Below are 13,906 nucleotides of genomic sequence, written 5' to 3'. Positions count from 1 at the left end.
TGCGGTCAGTGCAGCTGCAGATGTCACACATGAATGCGCACATGCATCGCATCGAAAAGGGGATCAGTGCGATTAATAACACCATGTCTGAGGGCATGAGTGATGTGGCGTCGGCTGTGAGGCAGCTCTGCAGCAAGTTTGAGGAGGACCGCCTGTCTAGGCGCAGGGAGAGGCAGAGACTTGATGCATACACCAAGGCGGTGAACAGGCTGTCCACTGCTACCCCCCTCATGTGCAGGCACTCTACTGCCATGCTGGAGGAGATGACACATTGTAGTAGGGATGTGGCTAGGGGGGTGGTCACAATGACCTCAGCACTTGAACTGCTGCAAACTGAGAAGGTGGCCACCACAGCAGAAGTGGGGGACAGTGAGGAGGCTACTAGCCGTAGCAGCATTACACCCTCTCCCACCGAGACCAGGAGGCACAGCGAACGCCACAGCGCTGCCCAGGAATATACTGGCTGTGCAGACAGTGTGGCCAAGGAACGTGGCAGTGCAGCGCGTGGGCGCAAAAAATAGAGCCAGCCATGGTTGTACATTGATGGGTGATGTAACCCATGGGTGTTTGTAGACTGATTCAGATCTTGGTGGTGTGCACTGGTCATTAAACACCATCATGCAAATACAGTAACTGTCTCTGTCTCCTTACTCACTCGGAAATAGTTGCGTGTTATCTCAGCCCGTCTGTGTCTCCCATCCGGTGCTGCTGCCACACCAGCTGTGCAGGGTTCTGGCAGTGGATTGTCCTCGCCCTCATCCTCAGAGTCAGTTAGTTCCACTGCTGTTCCTTTCTTTGTGGCAAGGTTATGTAGCATTGCACATGTTGCTATTATTTTGCAGCAGATGATGGGGACGGTACTGACGTGCACGTCCACTTTTGTGGAGGCAACAGAACCTGTGTTATAGCAGTCCAAAGGTGCGCTCCACAACATTGCACGTGCTTTTATGTGCCACATTGTATCTCCTCTCCCTTGGGGTGAATGGGTTGAGGTATGGTGTTAGTATGAATGACCGGAGGGCATATGCGCTGTCACCTAAATGGGAAAGAAAGTGCCATTATTTTGGGTCACCAATACGTTAATCCAAGGTATACATCAGGGTGTGTCACATTGATTTACCTAGTAGGTATCCTTCTCCGAATTCCCCAGACGTGTATAGATCCCACTGTTCCTGAATATGTAGGAGTCGTGGGCAATGTTCCCTCTAATTATTTTCCTCTGTGTGCGGCAGAGTAAAGTCTCTGTGCGCTGCAGCGAAGGCTATGCGCGCCATAAACCTGACCATGCGTGTAGACCAGGGCTTTGAGTGGGATGAAAAAACTATGGGGTCTTTCAAAGGGGCGTAACCAATGCAATTAAGGGCTTAGCTTAAAAGCAATTTGGCTAAAAATATGTGCATCGCATAGTGTACCACCGGACTGATATTATGTCGGGTCTGTCCGTATCACTGCATTCGAATGGACAGCGCGACAACGCCTTAGTAAACTTTGCTCGCGAGATCCGCCTGTGTATAGTATGCATCATCCTGCAGTTTAGTTATTTTGGGTTAGTTAATAAAAATAAAACATAATTTTGAATATTTTACGAGAGAGAAAGAGAGAGGCATATGTGGGATAATGGCTTGCTGTGTGTTGAACTCAATCACAGACCGAGCACTGATCTTGCCACTGTAAACACGACTGCACTGTGTATTGTTTTATTTCCCAGCATTGGTAGCTTCCCTGGTGCCTCTTGCTTCAGGGTTTCAAAGCATCCCCCCCCTGCCTTGCAACAATCTAATTTGGGTCTCATAGTGACAAGGCATGGTTTCAAGTCTCACTGTATGGGAGGAAAACAAAAAAGAGCACGTTTCTCTTGCTGTGTTCGTGCCACCTAACGCTGACGGTGAGGTGTAGAGCTTTTTTTTTCAGGGAAATGATACAAAAATATCTTCTATAGAAATGATGTGTCCTTGGGCGTTCTGATCTCATGTAGGGGCTCCAGGAAAGCCTGCCAGAGGGCTTTGGAATGCAGATTATGACCAGTGCATGTGCGCCAGGAGCGTGCTCACCATTTGCTCCCCCGCCCCCCCATCATACTTGAAAGGAAGCCGCTCACACACCACCATTTGTCTGAGCCTCGGCATCAGACTTCAAAGGAAGCCGCTCCCCCGCCCCTCTCCCCCCATCAGACTTCAAAGGCATGCGCTCCCGAACTTGCTGGCCTCGCTCTCGTGAGCTTTTATTTACTTGTTTTCATGGTCTGTTCTTCATCCAGCTCTCTCTCTCCTTACCTCTGTTTCTTCCCCTCTCTCTCGCTTTCAACCTTGTTGTTTCATATTGATTTTGCCCTGGCTCTTCTCTTCCACACAGGCTCACTTCTGTTGCTCGCTGCCTTTGCTCCTATGAATTTTGGCCTTTCCACAACCTCCTCCCTCACTGATTTTGGATCTCGGCCCCCTCCTCCTCTTTCCTCTCTCCCTCGCCTCTCTCCCGCGCTTACTGTTCCTGTCTCCTATTCATTCATCTTTCTTATCCAATTTACCACCCTCCCTTCATCTCGCAGACATACTTCCATTCTTGGCTAAGAAAATCATTGCAGTATTGATCTGTGCCTAGTCGTCTCTCTTCATAACACATCCCATGCTTTGTTAATCAATGTTATATACATAACAAGGGTTTTGTTTACAGGTCTATTAAGAGGATACTTCACTCGGGGACACCACCACATCACTCGGGGACACCACCACATCACTCGGGGGCACCACCACATCACTCGGGGGCACCATCATATCACTCGGAGGAACCATCATATCACTCGGGGGCACCACCACATCACTCGGGGGCACCACCACATCACTCGGGGGCACCACCACATCACTCGGGGGCACCACCACATCACTCGGGGGCACCACCACATCACTCAGGGGCAACGCCACATCACTCAGGGGCACCGCCACATCACTCAGGGGCACCATTCACTGACACCACCACATCACTCGGGGACACCACCACATCACTCGGGGACACCACCACATCACTCAACCCAACCACATCATCACTCAGCACCACAACAGCACTGTCCTTGCTTGCTAGCAACAAGCATTGCCATAGCCAATAGGACTCACATTAGGAAAGTGTAAGCTATTGGCTTTGTGAATAACAATGCTATTAATTTATATATTTTCAAAGCCAACACATATTTAAAAAAATTGTCATTTACAATACCAATAGCTCACACTTTCCTAATTCGAGACCTATTGCATTGCCATTGCTTGTTTTTCAGGAAGTGGGGGACACACCTTGAATTTTTACTGGAGGAATTATTTTCCCATTCAGCGTAAACCCTGTTCGGTACACTTTCACGCCGTTCAGGATTGCCAGTAGTGCCATGAAGCTGCAGACATGTTCAAAATTTCGGTGCAGATAATAAATTGTGGGGTCATGGTGGCGAGAGCTGCTGATTGAAAATGTATGTGGGTGATTGATCTACTCAATAGCTATTACGAACTTCAAACACTTACACAACTTTACACAACAGAGTTGTTCCTAATCTTTTTCTCTCTTCACGCTGTTTAAGCAGAAGTTTTGGTGAAAAACTCTAGTCCGGCTGGTGAGGTATCTTATAGAAACATGGGCAGAAATAGTTTTGGCTCAAGTAGTTAAATTGTTGCTTTTATGGAGGTGAGATAAGAAGGCAGGTGGATGGATGTAGCCTGTCAAGCTGAATACAGTTTGCCACAGGTTGTCCTCACTGTGTGAAAAACAAAAAGGAGTCTGCTTCTTTCGTTAGGTTTTGACTGAAACTGCCTCTATTTATTACAAATAGACACCTTTTTAAAACATCTAGGAATATGTTTCGTACTTGCTTATACATCACTACTTCACTGTAAAATTAATAAAGTCATATTTTGCATCCAAACCGCTCGCATTAGTTGCAGCGCTCTTGCTCCTCGACCTGCCTGTCAACAATTAGACTTTAGAGACAAACGTTCTTCTTAAATTATGGTCTCTTTGACTGCGCTCTAGACTGTGAAGTAGGTGTACTCTAGTATGAATAGACCTCAAAAACTCGCAATGTACAAAAACGAAAAGAGAAAGGTGACTTAATGGGGCAGTGGCAAAAACAGTGTGATTACATCAGTGGAGAAAACCAATACCTCGAAATCACTGTTACAGGTCGTCTTCACTGTATCGTGTGTGTAAAATTAGCTAAGTAATGTAGATACTCCTTTAATGCAGTGTAATCTAGTGCTATTGCACTTACAGTAGAGCAAGACACATGAGTGCCCTACCGAAAGAGACACAGGATGTACACTACAGGGAAAGACACAGATGAGCACTACAGCAAGACATTTTACATTTACATTTTTACTTCTATCACGGAGCAAATTAAAGTTTTTACCTAGATGCTGTCTTTTGTTCGAGCACGGCTAGGGGCTGATTGTGACTCGCCCAGTCCATTTGCATAGATTGATTGATTTATAGTCCACTATAAAAAGAACGCACAATTCAGCAAGCAGTGCTTATTTTGCACACAAAAAAGTACCAGGGCCATCGTCAGGAGGCAACTGAATGCTTGCAACACCTATAGAACACCCCCCGCCAGCCCTGCCAATTACCGTTTTTATTACCTTGATGCTCACTTTTGTTCGAGCGCGGCTGGGGGCTGATTGTGACTGAGTGGCCAGTGTGAAAATATTTATGTTAATTGCAGCGCATGACCGTGCTGCAATTAACACATATTTCCACAAAGGCCCATAAACAGCCTGCAGCCGTTTCCTATTGGAGAACAGATGTAGCAAGAGCCACTTACTATTGAAGTCGTCCCCAAAATCAGGAAAGTAGCATTTTTCGCGCCACTCGCCATTAAAAACCGGAGGCGCGAACACTCTCCTGTGATGTGTGCGCGCTTCAATAGGGACACTGCGCGCTCGGTGGTCACTAAGTGGGCGGCCGCTCACGCGCGCGCGTTAGAGGGAACACTGGTCGTGGGTATTCCCTTGGGAATTTGGCCACAATTTAGTAATCATGAAGTTTGTATCACATATCACCTGCAAGTTGATTGAGTGAGTTGATTTGCGGTTGCGGTATATGTATTCTGTAGCTGCAGGTGGGCAGATTGGTATGTGGGTCCCATCGATGCAGCCTATTACATGTGGTAACTGTGCCTTTTGGTAGAAATCCAGCTTGGTCTGCTGCAGCTCCGCCTGTGTGCTGGGGAAGCGTAAGTAGTGATTCATTCTCTGCATCATGGCGTCCAGAAAGGAGTTGAAAAACTGGGACAGGCAGCTCTGTGACACACCAACTGCTGCGGCTATCACACTCTGGTAACTTCCTGATGCCAGGAGGTGCAGGCAACAGAGTACCTGTACATGGGTGGGTATTGCGTGAGCCCTTGGTGTCTGATGCTCCAGGTATGGTTGCAGGTCCCGTATCAGGTCAAGGATGGTGTGTGGGTGTAGCCTGTACCTGTCATGGATTTCTGACTCAGTCATTTGAAACAGTGTGACACCCAGTCTGTACACACGCTCTTCCTGTCTCCAAATCCTTTGTCCTGCTGCTCGCAAACGTAGCCGCCTTGCTATGACGTAGAGGGCCGCCATTGTGTTGACACTGTTGCATTTTGGGGCTGTTTTTATGCACTGCACCTGATTACCACCTGCTCTGGGTCAATGGTAATTACTGATTCTTTAATACCGAATTTGGACAAATTCGGTATTACCGGATTTTGCTACATCATATTGCCGAATTTTTCCCGATTCGGTATTTACCGATTCGGTATTTTGAGGTTTCGGTGTTGACCGATCGGTAAATAAGGAATCGGCAACTCTTCCTTTAATTTACCGATTCGGTATTACCGATGGCATTCGGTAATACCTACATCGCACAGGGCTAAATACCGGTCGGTAACGCTGAAATTTACCGAATTTCGGCTTTACCGACCGGTATTTAGCCACCTACATCTAGCCCTTAGTATATATATACTTTTAGTAAAATTATGTCAGAAATGTTCTGCGCTGGGATGGTGCAGTGAGCTAAAAAACGGTGATGGATCAAGCCCTGATCTTTGGACTGGGTAGGAGTGTTCTGCTTAATTCAGATACTCTGTCCATCACCACCCCCTTTTCTGAATCGTTTTGTCCACCATAAGCGTGGAAGGGTATACTCAGATGTGAGTCCCTTGCTCACTGCACCATCAGGATTCAAGCAAGCCGGGCCGAAGACGGCTGAAATGCCAGAAACCGGTCCCCGGAAGCTTGTTTCCTTCCCAGTATAAGAATTGGCTTGGTAGTTTGGTCTGCCCTGTTCCCATGATGCACTGGGCCAGGGACAGGCTAATTTGCATGTAGCCAGGTTCTGAGCTGGGATGGTGCAGTGAGCTAAAAAACGGTGATGGATCAAGCCTTGATCTTTGGACTGGGTAGGAGTGTTCTGCTTAATTCATATACTCTGTCCATCACGACCCCCTTTTCTGAATCGTTTTGTCCACCATAAGCGTGGAAGGGTATACTCAGATGTGAGTCCCTTGCTCACTGCACCATCAGGATTCAAGCAAGCCGGGCCGAAGACGGCTGAAATGTCAGAAACCGGTCCCCGGAAGCTTGTTTCCTTCCCAGTATAAGAATTGGCTTGGTAGTTTGGTCTGCCCTGTTCCCATGATGCACTGGGCCAGGGACAGACTAATTTGCATGTAGCCAGGTTCTGAGCTGGGATGGTGCAGTGAGCTAAAAAACGGTGATGGATCAAGCCCTGATCTTTGGACTGGGTAGGAGTGTTCTGCTTAATTCAGATACTCTGTCCATCACCACCCCCTTTTCTGAATCGTTTTGTCCACCATAAGCGTGGAAGGGTATACTCAGATGTGAGTCCCTTGCTCACTGCACCATCAGGATTCAAGCAAGCCGGGCCGAAGACGGCTGAAATGCCAGAAACCGGTCCCCGGAAGCTTGTTTCCTTCCCAGTATAAGAATTGGCTTGGTAGTTTGGTCTGCCCTGTTCCCATGATGCACTTGGCCAGGGACAGACTAATTTGCATGTAGCCAGGTTCTGAGCTGGGATGGTGCAGTGAGCTAAAGAACGGTGATGGATCAAGCCCTGATCTTTGGACTGGGTCGGAGTGTTCTGCTTAATTCAGATACTCTGTCCATCACCACCCCCTTTTCTGAATCGTTTTGTCCACCATAAGCGTGGAAGGGTATACTCAGATGTGAGTCCCTTGCTCACTGCACCATCAGGATTCAAGCAAGCCGGGCCGAAGACGGCTGAAATGCCAGAAACCGGTCCCCGGAAGCTTGTTTCCTTCCCAGTATAAGAATTGGCTTGGTAGTTTGGTCTGCCCTGTTCCCATGATGCACTGGGCCAGGGACAGACTAATTTGCATGTAGCCAGGTTCCGAGCTGGGATGGTGCAGTGAGCTAAAAAACGGTGATGGATCAAGCCCTGATCTTTGGACTGGGTAGGAGTGTTCTGCTTAATTCAGATACTCTGTCCATCACCGCCCCCTTTTCTGAATCGTTTTGTCCGCCATAAGCGTGGAAGGGTATACTCAGATGTGAGTCCCTTGCTCACTGCACCATCAGGATTCAAGCAAGCCGGCCGAAGACGGCTGAAATGCCAGAAACCGGTCCCCGGAAACTTGTTTCCTTCCCAGTATAAGAATTGGCTTGGTAGTTTGGTCTGCCCTGTTCCCATGATGCACTGGGCCAGGGACAGACTAATTTGCATGTAGCCAGGTTCTGAGCTGGGATGGTGCAGTGAGCTAAAAAACGGTGATGGATCAAGCCTTGATCTTTGGACTGGGTAGGAGTGTTCTGCTTAATTCATATACTCTGTCCATCACGACCCCCTTTTCTAAATCGTTTTGTCCACCATAAGCGTGGAAGGGTATACTCAGATGTGAGTCCCTGGCTCACTGCACCATCAGGATTCAAGCAAGCCGGGCCGAAGACGGCTGAAATGTCAGAAACCGGTCCCCGGAAGCTTGTTTCCTTCCCAGTATAAGAATTGGCTTGGTAGTTTGGTCTGCCCTGTTCCCATGATGGACTGGGCCAGGGACAGACTAATTTGCATGTAGCCAGGTTCTGAGCTGGGATGGTGCAGTGAGCTAAAAAACGGTGATGGATCAAGCCTTGATCTTTGGACTGGGTAGGAGTGTTCTGCTTAATTCATATACTCTGTCCATCACGACCCCCTTTTCTGAATCGCTTTGTCCACCATAAGCGTGGAAGGGTATACTCAGATGTGAGGCCCTTGCTCACTGCACCATCAGGATTCAAGCAAGCCGGGCCGAAGACGGCTGAAATGTCAGAAACCGGTCCCCGGAAGCTTGTTTCCATCCCAGTATAAGAATTGGCTTGGTAGTTTGGTCTGCCCTGTTCCCATGATGCACTGGGCCAGGGACAGACTAATTTGCATGTAGCCAGGTTCTGAGCTGGGATGGGGCAGTGAGCTAAAAAACGGTGATGGATCAAGCCCTGATCTTTGGACTGGGTAGGAGTGTTCTGCTTAATTCAGATACTCTGTCCATCACCGCCCCCTTTTCTGAATCGCTTTGTCCACCATAAGCGTGGAAGGGTATACTCAGATGTGAGTCCCTTGCTCACTGCACCATCAGGATTCAAGCAAGCCGGCCGAAGACGGCTGAAATGCCAGAAACCGGTCCCCGGAAACTTGTTTCCTTCCCAGTATAAGAATTGGCTTGGTAGTTTGGTCTGCCCTGTTCCCATGATGCACTGGGCCAGGGACAGACTAATTTGCATGTAGCCAGGTTCTGAGCTGGGATGGTGCAGTGAGCTAAAAAACGGTGATGGATCAAGCCTTGATCTTTGGACTGGGTAGGAGTGTTCTGCTTAATTCATATACTCTGCCCATCACGACCCCCTTTTCTGAATCGTTTTGTCCACCATAAGCGTGGAAGGGTATACTCAGATGTGAGTCCCTGGCTCACTGCACCATCAGGATTCAAGCAAGCCGGGCCGAAGACGGCTGAAATGTCAGAAACCGGTCCCCGGAAGCTTGTTTCCTTCCCAGTATAAGAATTGGCTTGGTAGTTTGGTCTGCCCTGTTCCCATGATGCACTGGGCCAGGGACAGACTAATTTGCATGTAGCCAGGTTCTGAGCTGGGATGGTGCAGTGAGCTAAAAAACGGTGATGGATCAAGCCTTGATCTTTGGACTGGGTAGGAGTGTTCTGCTTAATTCATATACTCTGTCCATCACGACCCCCTTTTCTGAATCGCTTTGTCCACCATAAGCGTGGAAGGGTATACTCAGATGTGAGGCCCTTGCTCACTGCACCATCAAGATTCAAGCAAGCCGGGCCGAAGACGGCTGAAATGTCAGAAACCGGTCCCCGGAAGCTTGTTTCCATCCCAGTATAAGAATTGGCTTGGTAGTTTGGTCTGCCCTGTTCCCATGATGCACTGGGCCAGGGACAGACTAATTTGCATGTAGCCAGGTTCTGAGCTGGGATGGGGCAGTGAGCTAAAAAACGGTGATGGATCAAGCCCTGATCTTTGGACTGGGTAGGAGTGTTCTGCTTAATTCAGATACTCTGTCCATCACCACCCCCTTTTCTGAATAGAAATGTAGTCAAGCTCATTGATTTTAGGTAGTGGGTGACAGTCCACAAACTATTCTCCCACAATCAAACACTGTGTTCATTGATTTGTAGAAAAATAACTCAAACTTGTTTTTATAAACTCACCCTCTTTTAAAAACTACCTTAGATAGTCCCTTATCAAGGCTACATCCCTCATATTCCATTGGACCGCCCATGCCTGTGAGGCATCAGTCATATAAATTAAGTCTCAGGTGGGAGAGGGGGGAGGCTGAACAAGGCAACTACTAAGAAGCTATGCCGATGACAAGGTCACATTCCATTTGGGCCAGTCACTGACGGCTGAACCACATCAGCAACTCTGCTTCAAAATAGTCTTATAGCTGTCTCTTAATGCCCACAAAAGACATTTCTTCTCTTTTCATGTTACTGGTCAACCTTTCCATAGAGAATATGTCCCTCATTCTAGACATCCAGTACACATTACAAAAATATTATTATACATTGACCATGCTGTTTCTTCCTTTCCTACTAATCCATATCCATAAAGAAATTCAGTTCACCTTGTGCTTCCAAGACACAAAGAAACTTAAAGCTAGTGGTTTCTTACTTTTAAAAACTTTAATTAATTGCGATGTTTTCAAACCACTTCGCTTTATTAGTTTTTTATAGGGCTACTCCCTACTGTAGTCCTCATTTCAGTTAAAAAATATGCATATGGATTAGAAAGGGGTATTTGTAAAACTGGCACCAAAAGGGTTTGTCCCATAAGCCAGTATCAGCAGCCAAGCAGAATTTTTTTTTAGGCACAACTTCTTTCAGCAATATGAAAGCAGGACCCACCTGGGGAGCTGAACAAAAGAGCCACCACAACATCAAACTATGGCCCCAGGTGCCGGTGACGGTTGGTTTTACAGGAACAGAGCAGTTTTCAGTGGCATGAGGAGACGTCTCATCTGCAAACAGGTATCTCCGCCCCATTCACATATTGGACCATATTAAAAAAAAGTACATTTACTCATGTCGAATTACTCACTTGTAATTATTACTTTTGCATTTAGGTGTAAATTTACACTTTTGTGCTATTCACCATTTTCAAGGGTAGATTTACACCTGCGTTTAGACTTACATATCTCCAGCGCATGAAACCAGGGTTTGGAGTCATCTAAGGGGCTTATTAAGAGTCTGGTGGTCCATGGACCGCCAGACTCGCAAAGGCCGTCTTCCAACCGCCCTATTAGGGCCAGGGCTGCGGGTCACCCTGAGACCAGCACAACCGCCAGGGATCAGAGATCCCTGGTGGTGGTGGTGCAGTGGTCTTGAGGCCGCAATATGCTGCAGCCCCACCAAGCATATTACGAGTTTCCTAATCACTGCAATTTTCATGGCGGTGCAACCACCATGGAAAGTGTGGCAGTGAAGAAACAAAGGAAGCCCTAAAGGGTCCCCTGGTGCCTCACGCCATGTGGATGCACACAGGGCAGCACACCAATACCTGCATGGCATGGACTGCAGCAGTCCATGCCATTGCAGGTACTGCCTTTGACGTTCCCATTGCGGTGCCTATTTCCCATGCACCGCCCTGGGAATGCCAAAGAACCGCTCACCAGAAAGGAGAAAACTCCTGATCTGGTGGGGGGTTCCTACAAGGGTTTGGCGGTGCAGCAGTGGGGCAGTCCCGCTCCTCCACCACCAAACTCATAATAAGGCCTTAAGAGTAAATTTTCAAGTGTAAATTCACTACTAGTAAAGTTTCACATTTACGTGAATATCACCACTAATGTGGTTAAAAACCCCCAATGGCAAATATTATACATTTGATATACATTATAACTATAAAATAATTAAAAAAACTTTATTTATTAACTGAGAACTAATAAAATAAAAAGCAAAAGTAGACTAACTAATGAAATGTTTATTAATTATTTAATTAGTTTAGATATAGGTATTTCGTTTTAAATAATATTTTTTACATATAAATAACAATATTTCCACACAGCGTAACAACATTTTTATATATGTATCAAATTTTTTTGAAAGTTAACTGTTAAATTAATTAAGATTAGTTTCATTTTTTGAACAAACTTTCAAAGGTTTAACTTTATTCTAAACAAAGTTTAATATTTACTTTTAAAATAATAAAACATTGTTTGATAATTATATATTTGTTATAACATTAAACAATATGTTTACCTATAATACTGAATTAGATGGATTAACCAATACTTTGGGCCCAGAGCTGCTTCTATCCACTCTACTAGCAACCCACCTGTTCCCTACATTAAATCTATAAACATGATTTTTGGGGAACAACTATTTCATGCATTAAATATTCAAAGCATTAAATACTTCTTTTCCATTCCTTATCTCATTAAATTGCATTAATCTCTCCCACAAGAATCAATATGTACGTTTGAGCTTGAATTAATCTTTTCTTGTCAGTTCTTACGAGACAAGTAAAGACATTTTTTATTTATTTATTTATTTATTTAGTGTTTTCTATAGCGCGAACATGACCCAGTGTAGGGTGTCAGAACGCTTTACAGTAGAGTTTCATCAGTTGTTTATGTTACATACTTCAGTTTAGCATATAGATGTATATACATTCAATAATACAGTTGTCAGGCACAGTTAAATTACACAAGCATCTTTGTTCATGATCCAGTGTGGAGTGACATAGCTTTTTAAACTAATGCTAAAATTACAATAAAATTCTGAACTCAAAATCTCTTCAGAAATGTTTATAATATCTGTAGACTCAAATTCCATGATCCTTTACAACAGAAGAGATCAAACGTCAAAGTCCATATGGTGCAGACACGGAGATCTTTGCCAATGGTTTTTGTCGTTCCTGGGTTATATGTTCATGAGGGTTCATGAGTTATAGCTACAGATCCTCAATCAACTGTTGTTGTGCAAACAAGTTTGTAAAAAGCCTGAACCCAAACCTGAGTGCCAAATTAAACTGCATGAAAATCTACAAAAAACTTTCAAATATTTAAATTTGAATTGTGGAGTCAGACAAAAATTGTGCACCTTTACAGGGAAATAAGGTAATGGCGCTGTATCGACGGTGCGAAGTATTAATGCCATTGGTTTTAATATTTTATAGCCTGAATACTTGGTCGAGCGATTCATAGGTTTGTTATGAATTTCATAATAATTTTATATTGGTCTTATATGAAATGGTCACAGATCTTTTTATAGTTTTACGGTTTATGAAAGATTGTATATATATTTTGTATTTTAAAAAATTAGATTTTCTGTGTGTGCTTTTATGGCTATTGTGTTGAAATGCAGATTTTGAACTGAACTGAAACTTTAAAGTCCATGTTGAATTGAACTCCTCAAAGAATAGGTACCCTCCCCGAAAGAATGTTGGACAAGTTTCACACCAGATCATTATTCAAGCTGCGGTACATATTTTCCAAAAATCTTGAGTTCCAAAATAGCCATATGATTACATGTAGCACTTGTACTACTAAATAAAGAAATAGATAGATTAATGAATAGATTGTTCATATTATTCAGTTACCAGATCCACACCTGAACAATGATCATTATATAGTCAGGATAAGTCAGAATCTCAACTCAAAAGCTACCACTGGCTTTAAGAATTTTTTTAGTTTAGAGATACAAGTGTCGGACATTACCCCAGGTGAAGCTTGGTTATGTTTTGATTCTCTGGCTTATTTCAAATTGACTTAGCTTTTGCTTCATGTGTACTATTTTACTTTCATATTTCCTGTAATTTATCACACAGTATAGATGTATTTGTAAAAATAACTTTGCAGAGTGATAGAGATAGACTGAGAGTGGGAAAGGGAGAAGCCAAGAATGGCATAGGCGCTTCTCTTAGGCTACATCCAATCCTGTGACTATTTACCTGACATAACTTGCAGTTCAATGAATATATTTTGTGTCCTTAACTACTTTTTGAAAATTAAAGCAACTTCTGCTTTTTGTTTCAGAGATCACACTTGCGGACCCCACCCAAGAGGCACCTGGTACAGTATGATTTTAAACTTTGTTAACTACTAACACACTTAACTCAGTGCTTAACTTGTAAAAGTACCAGGGTCCAATGTTTTGCTCAGAAGCCCGCAGCCAGTGCTATTGAATGCCACAGTGCTAAATGCCAAGGCTGCATGATCTTGAGTCCACCACAGGCCTCTTTAATTCACCACCAGACACTACCTACATGTTTATCTCACTCTTAGAGGGTCTTTATAGTCCCTGCTTTCTACCTTTATCACATTTTCCCATCATTTTGCGTCATCGGCCTCCTACTTCTTTTCCCTGCCATTGGCTTCCTTCTTCTTTTCCCCTTCTGTGTTTTTCTCCATCTTGCCCCCAGGCACCATC

General features: G+C 44.9%; 1 long non-coding RNA gene across 1 annotated transcript in view; it reads left to right on the top strand.

Moving 5' to 3' along the window:
• LOC147706484 (uncharacterized) overlaps positions 1 to 13,575 on the top strand; it is a 100,354-nt gene extending 86,779 nt beyond the window's left edge. The window contains exon 4 of the long non-coding RNA XR_015297381.1: positions 13,513 to 13,575. This is a non-coding gene — a long non-coding RNA (uncharacterized LOC147706484). The remainder of the gene's footprint in view (positions 1 to 13,512) is intronic.
• Positions 13,576 to 13,906: the final 331 nt, after the last annotated feature.

The sequence above is a fragment of the Lissotriton vulgaris genome, chromosome 7 (assembly GCF_964263255.1).
Source record: "Lissotriton vulgaris chromosome 7, aLisVul1.2, whole genome shotgun sequence".
Taxonomy (NCBI): domain Eukaryota; kingdom Metazoa; phylum Chordata; class Amphibia; order Caudata; family Salamandridae; genus Lissotriton; species Lissotriton vulgaris.
The sequence above is the reverse complement of the archived record's forward strand: the minus strand, read 5'-3'. Positions and strand labels throughout refer to the sequence as shown.